The sequence below is a fragment of the Drosophila grimshawi genome, unplaced genomic scaffold (assembly GCF_018153295.1).
Source record: "Drosophila grimshawi isolate 15287-2541.00 unplaced genomic scaffold, ASM1815329v1 contig_60, whole genome shotgun sequence".
In the NCBI taxonomy this organism is placed as follows: Eukaryota; Metazoa; Arthropoda; class Insecta; order Diptera; family Drosophilidae; genus Drosophila; species Drosophila grimshawi.
In genome coordinates, this window is record NW_025063418.1 from 105,001 (window position 1) to 112,500 (window position 7,500).

A 7,500-nucleotide genomic window follows, 5' to 3' on the forward strand; every position below is an offset into this window, starting at 1 on the left:
TTGCCCAATAAATTATCCATGCCGGCAAGACAATACTCCACAGTCATATTATTTTGTTACTTTTACTCTTTCTCATATGACTTGCCTTGCGCGACACCACTCCATATAAAGGTTTTTGAACACCATCTCTTTAAGCATGATACTTTTTTCAAATGCTACCACCCAACATTAATTCTTCATGTATTAAATTAAATATAATACAAGATTAACTTCATTATTTCATAATTTGCCCAATAAATTATCCATGCCGGCAAGACAATACTCCACAGTCATATTATTTTGTTACTTTTACTTTTTCTCATATGACTTGCCTTGCGCGACACCACTCCATATATAGGTTTTTGAACACCATCTCTTTAAGCATGATACTTTTTTCAAATGCTACCACCCAACATTAATTCTTCATGTATTAAATTAAATATAATACAAGATTAACTTCATTATTTCATAATTTGCCCAGTAAATTATCCATGCCGGCAAGACAATACTCCACAGTCATATTATTTTGTTACTTTTACTCTTTCTCATATGACTTGCCTTGCGCGACACCACTCCATATATAGGTTTTTGAACACCATCTCTTTAAGCATGATACTTTTTTCAAATGCTACCACCCAACATTAATTCTTCATGTATTAAATTAAATATAATACAAGATTAACTTCATTTTTTCATAATTTGCCCAATAAATTATCCATGCCGGCAAGACAATACTCCACAGTCATATTATTTTGTTACTTTTACTTTTTCTCATATGACTTGCCTTGCGCGACACCACTCCATATATAGGTTTTTGAACACCATCTCTTTAAGCATGATACTTTTTTCAAATGCTACCACCCAACATTAATTCTTCATGTATTAAATAAAATATAATACAAGATTAACTTCATTTTTTCATAATTTGCCCAATAAATTATCCATGCCGGCAAGACAATACTCCACAGTCATATTATTTTGTTACTTTTACTTTTTCTCATATGACTTGCCTTGCGCGACACCACTCCATATATAGGTTTTTGAACACCATTTCCTTAAGAATGATACTTTTTTCAAATGCAACCACTCACTATTAATTCTTCATGTATTAATTTAAATATAACACACGAATAACTTAAATATTTAATAATTTGAACTATAATTGACGGTTGCCGGCAAGACAATACTCCACAATCATGTGATTTCCATATATAATTTTGTCTATAGCAAACATTTTTTATTGTACTAGAGTTGTTCCATACGTTATTACCCAAAATTTATTTTACATGTTAAATTCTATTATATCACATTGTTTGTGTCATATGTTATTATCTAACATGTAATTTATATGTTTCATGATATTATTTGACATTTTGTATTGGAAAACACTGAATTGAATTTCATAACATTTCTAATTTCTAAATAGGAATAATTATTTAAAAAAAAAAAAAAAAAAAAAAATAACATTTCATAATTTGCTCAATAAATTATCCATGCCGGCAAGACAATACTCCACAGTCATATTATTTTGTTACTTTTACTTTTTCTCATATGACTTGCCGTGCGCGACACCACTCCATATATAGGTTTTTGAACACCATTTCCTTAAGAATGATACTTTTTTCAAATGCAACCACTCACTATTAATTCTTCATGTATTAATTTAAATATAACACACGAATAACTTAAATATTTAATAATTTGAACTATAATTGACGGCTGCCGGCAAGACAATACTCCACAATCATGTGATTTCCATATATAATTTTGTCTATAGCAAACATTTTTTATTGTAGTAGAGTTGTTCCATACGTTATTACCCAACATTTATTTTACATGTTAAATTCTATTATATCACATTGTTTGTATCATATGTTATTATCTAACATGTAATTTATATGTTTCATGATATTATTTGACATTTTGTATTGGAAAACACTGAATTGAATTTCATAACAATTCCAAGTCTCATGAGTGTAAATTTTATTAATCGGTTTATTATTATTATGCAATATCAAATAAAATATAAACTTCTATTTCACACTAAATATAACATTTATGTTTAAGAGTGTAAATTTTTCATTCGCATATTACTGTTCTCCATTGATTGAATTATAATATATTTTTAATATGATTTCATATATTTATTTTTTTGTGTTTTCTATTGCCTTTCGCAGTTATCATATATATATATATATATACATATATATATATATATATATATATATATATATATACTGATATATATAATAAAATGTGTGTTCTTCTTTCTCTGTTTTGTTTAAAACAATTTAATTTCTTTATTCCTTTCAATAACAATTCAATTATTCTGAAAAGAATGTTATTTATAAAATAACATAAATTTTGTATTGCATCATCAAAAAGCTTTTTGTATATAACATTTTCTTAAGGTCCGGTCCACACATTATCAACTTACAAAGAAATATATAAAATATCATAAGTAAATTAACAAATATGGTACCTTTAAACAACTCATACAATATATATATATATATATGTTTTAGTTGGTGTTTAACAACCATAACACACATATTATATTTTATATTTGTTGTTTTTTTAACATTTTCGAATCATCAAGCAAAGGATAAGCTTCAGTGGATCGCAGTATGGCAGCTGCTCAACCACTTACAACACCTTGCCTGTTACAAAAGTCGTTTACAATTGATTCTAGGCTTTGTCATTGTATTAAATAATGTTTAAATATGTAACTAGCACGGCATCAGGTGATCATAGATCCTCCCAATTTACTATGTTACAAATAACATTGGCATCACATCCATTGTCGTTTATAAAATAAATTATAAACTTTTAATGGTTTAGAAGCCATACAATGCAAATTGCCCCTTATTTATCATTGCAGTCCAGCACGGATACGACCTTAGAGGCGTTCAGGCATAATCCAACGGACGTAGCGTCATACCACTGTTCGCTCGAACAAGTATTGTGCCATTGGTCCGTACCTGCGGTCCTCTCGTACTACGCAGGAATGCTGTCGCAACAACGTTTGGTCATTTATAGGGTAAAACTAACCTGTCTCACGACGGTCTAAACCCAGCTCACGTTCCCTTGCATGGGTGAACAATCCAACGCTTGGTGAATTTTGCTTCACAATGATAGGAAGAGCCGACATCGAAGGATCAAAAAGCGACGTCGCTATGAACGCTTGGCCGCCACAAGCCAGTTATCCCTATGGTAACTTTTCTGACACCTCTTGTTAAAAACTCTTTAAACCAAAAGGATCGATAGGCCGAGCTTTTGCTGTCCCTGTGTGTACTGAACACCGAGATCAAGTCAGCATTTGCCCTTTTGCTCTATGTGTGGTTTCTGTCCGCACTGAGCTGGCCTTGGGACACCTCCGTTATTATTTGAGAGATGTACCGCCCCAGTCAAACTCCCTACCTGGCAATGTCCTTGAATTGGATCATACCTGAGTAATTGGAGTTATACCAAATTTTTAAATCAAAAATACATAAATGCATTTTCTTATTAAAGAATTTGTTTGCGATTATATAACAAACTCGTGATACTTTGATCAAGAAGCTTGCATCAAAACCCAATACCATAAGATATAATAAATACATCCGTATAATGGCTAGGAAATGATACACGTTCCATTTAATCAAGTAAGTAAGGAAACAATAAGAGTAGTGGTATTTCATTGTCGATACCAAACCGAAGTCTAATATCTCCCACTTATTCTACACCTCTTATGTCTCCTTACACTGCCAGATTAGAGTCAAGCTCAAAAGGGTCTTCTTTCCCCGCTAATTATTCCAAGCCCGTTCCCTTGGCTGTGGTTTCGCTAGATAGTAGATAGGGACAGTAGGAATCTCGTTAATCCATTCATGCGCGTCACTAATTAGATGACGAGGCATTTGGCTACCTTAAGAGAGTCATAGTTACTCCCGCCGTTGACCCGCGCTTACTTGAATTTCTTCACTTTGACATTCAGAGCACTGGGCAGAAATCACATTGTGTCAACACCCGCTAGGGCCATCACAATGCTTTGTTTTAATTAGACAGTCGGATTCCCCAAGTCCGTGCCAGTTCTGAATTGATTGTTAATTGATAATCGTTATAATTTAAAAGAACTAATCAGTTGCCCAATTAGTATTCTTAAAAATTTTAGCAAGAAAGTTCCACAATTGGCTACGTAACTAAACTATCCGGGGAACAAGAATCTACCATAAATGATAGAAACCCTATTTACCCAGAACGAGCACATAAACCATGTTATTGTTTCCCAATCAAGCCCGACTATCTCAATCTTCAGAGCCAATCCTTATCCCGAAGTTACGGATCTAATTTGCCGACTTCCCTTACCTACATTATTCTATCGACTAGAGACTCTTCACCTTGGAGACCAGCTGCGGATATTGGTACGGCCTGTTGAGAAGTTTGCGTATCCCCACCATAAATTTTCAAGGTCCGAGGAGAAAATATCGACACAACAGTATATGTCATGCTCTTCTAGCCCATCTACCATATCTCTCTGCGAAAGACTTCCATGGTAGTACGGCTATAAAACAGAAAAGAAAACTCTTCCGATACCTCTCGACGGCTTCTTTATGGTCGTTCCTGTTGCCAGGATGAGCACGAGGCCCATATTTAATAACAAACGGATACTCAACAGGTTACGGAATTGGAACCGTATTCCCTTTCGTTCAAAATTATTCAAGTGTATAAAAATCGGTATGATGCAAAATATATTTTGATTTTTCTATACTTGAAAATTTTCGGCTTTCGCCTTGAACTTAGGACCGACTAACTCGTGATCAACCACTGTTCACACGAAACCCTTCTCCACTTCAGTCCTCCAAGGTCTCATTCGATTATTTGCTACTACCACCAAGATCTGTACCAATGGCGGCTCCATGCAGGCTTACGCCAAACACTTCTATGCACACCATTGTACCTTCCTACTCACTAAAGTTTCAAAATTTATATTACAAGTAACATAAATCATCTACTTTAGCGGTAATGTATAGGTATACAACTTAAGCGCCATCCATTTTAAGGGCTAGTTGCTTCGGCAGGTGAGTTGTTACACACTCCTTAGCGGATTTCGACTTCCATGATCACCGTCCTGCTGTTTTAAGCAACCAACGCCTTTCATGGTTTCTGTATGAGTTGTTAATTTGGGCACCGTAACATTACGTTTGGTTCATCCCACAGCGCCAGTTCTGCTTACCAAAAGTGGCCCACTGGGCACATTATATCATAACCTTAAACTTCATATCAAGAAAGTTAAGGTTCTTACCCATTTAAAGTTTGAGAATAGGTTAAGATCGTTTCGACCCTAAGGCCTCTAATCATTCGCTTTACCAGATAAGATTATTTTATACAACAGTTAAATGCACCAGCTATCCTGAGGGAAACTTCGGAAGGAACCAGCTACTAGATGGTTCGATTGGTCTTTCGCCCCTATACTCAATTCTGACAATCGATTTGCACGTCAGAACTGTTTCGGTCTTCCATCAGGGTTTCCCCTGACTTCAACCTGATCAAGTATAGTTCACCATCTTTCGGGTCACAGCATATATGCTCAAGGTACGTTCCAGTTAGAGGTATAAATAATATAAATATCATTATACATAACTATATAGAGCGCCCCGGGATTGTGTTAATTAACTATAAATAGCTAAAAAACTAATCCCATTAATAGTCAAGTTAATTACGCTATTAGGTTTATATCCCAATAACTTGCACATATGTTAGACTCCTTGGTCCGTGTTTCAAGACGGGTCCCGAAGGTATCCTGAATCTTTCGCATTGTTAATCATACAAGTGCATATAATAAACACAAAAATCATTGAAAATTATGCCATTATATAATTCCGAAAAATTAACGCACTGTATTCATATAAATCTATCAGCACTTTATCAAATTTATGACATTTATATCATGTTATAATGCAAGCACTATAATTGAAATAATCAATAATTCACAATTTTTTGATAAATTAATTATGTTAATAGATTACAATGTCCTTATATGGAAAAAATGCACACTATTATTATAATATTAATTAAATATTACAATTCTAATGATGAATTTTCCATAACGGATATTCAGGTTCATCGGGCTTAACCTCTAAGCAGTTTCACGTACTATTTAACTCTCTATTCAGAGTTCTTTTCAACTTTCCCTCACGGTACTTGTTTACTATCGGTCTCATGGTTATATTTAGTTTTAGATGGAGTTTACCACCCACTTAGTGCTGCACTATCAAGCAACACGACTCTTTGGAAACATCATCTAGTAATCATTAACGTTATACGGGCCTGGCACCCTCTATGGGTAAATGGCCTCATTTAAGAAGGACTTAAATCGTTAATTTCTCATACTAGAATATTGATGTTCCTTACACTGCATCTCACATTTGCCATATAGACAAAGTGACTTAGTGCTGAACTGATTTCTTTTCGCTCGCCGCTACTAAGAAAATCCTTGTTAGTTTCTTTTCCTCCCCTAATTAATATGCTTAAATTCAGGGGGTAGTCCCATATGAGTTGAGGTTGTATAAAACAATTTTTATTGAATACTATGATATAATATTCAATATTATGAATACACTAATTCTTGAAGAATAATAATATTTACAACAGTTTTCTTATCGCATCAATAATAATCGAGACAATTCTAGATGAAAAAAAAACTTTCATTTCATTTTTATGCTAGACATTTCTCGATATTATTTGAATTTGAAAAAGAAAATATATATCTTCAGTTTTCTCATACAAATTATACACAATGAGAGTTGGTATGTATATCCATATATAAATTAATATTATGAATATTTCGTGTGTGCACTAATAAAGTGCACACATTATTTATCCAATAATATACCATATGCTCAAATATTAAAAAACATTTAAAGCAACTTATTTAGCATAGTCTTACAACCCTCAACCATATGTAGTCCAAGCAGCACTATAAAATTAATTAAAGTACATAACAGCATGGACTGCGATATGCGTTCAAAATGTCGATGTTCATGTGTCCTGCAGTTCACACGATGACGCACAGTTTGCTGCGTTCTTCATCGACCCATGAGCCGAGTGATCCACCGCTTAGAGTGATACAATTTTTTTTTGTTTATTTCATTGTCAAAAATATATTTATTGAAAGAAATTAAAAATACACCATTTTACTGGCATATATCAATTCCTTCAATAAAATTGATTTACCTAAAAAATGTTGCGAAATGTCTTAGTCTTACATAATTTATAAAAATATGGTATATGAAACAATTTCAATAAGATAGCCAAACAAGAATATTAATATAAACATATGTAAAACATTAACCTGGAAACAGGTACAACAATATATATTTAGGTTGTTGCGTTTATACAATGTATGCTCATAGAAATAATGACCAATACATTTGTGCAACGCATGCATATTATGGTACATATACACGCAAAGTTTATCCATTAAAATACAAAAACACATAATTATGTTATATCACAATTTTCGAATGACCATTTATAATTATA

General features: G+C 33.2%; 2 non-coding genes across 2 annotated transcripts; both read right to left on the reverse strand.

Annotated features, from left to right (window-relative positions):
- Positions 1 to 2,565: 2,565 nt before the first annotated feature.
- On the reverse strand, positions 2,566 to 6,522 carry LOC122322756. Its single transcript, XR_006246828.1, has one exon. It is a non-coding gene; the product is annotated as a large subunit ribosomal RNA (ribosomal RNA).
- Positions 6,523 to 6,903: 381 nt separating this feature from the next.
- Positions 6,904 to 7,082, reverse strand: LOC122322718. The gene has a single exon (XR_006246790.1). It is a non-coding gene; the product is annotated as a 5.8S ribosomal RNA (ribosomal RNA).
- Positions 7,083 to 7,500: the final 418 nt, after the last annotated feature.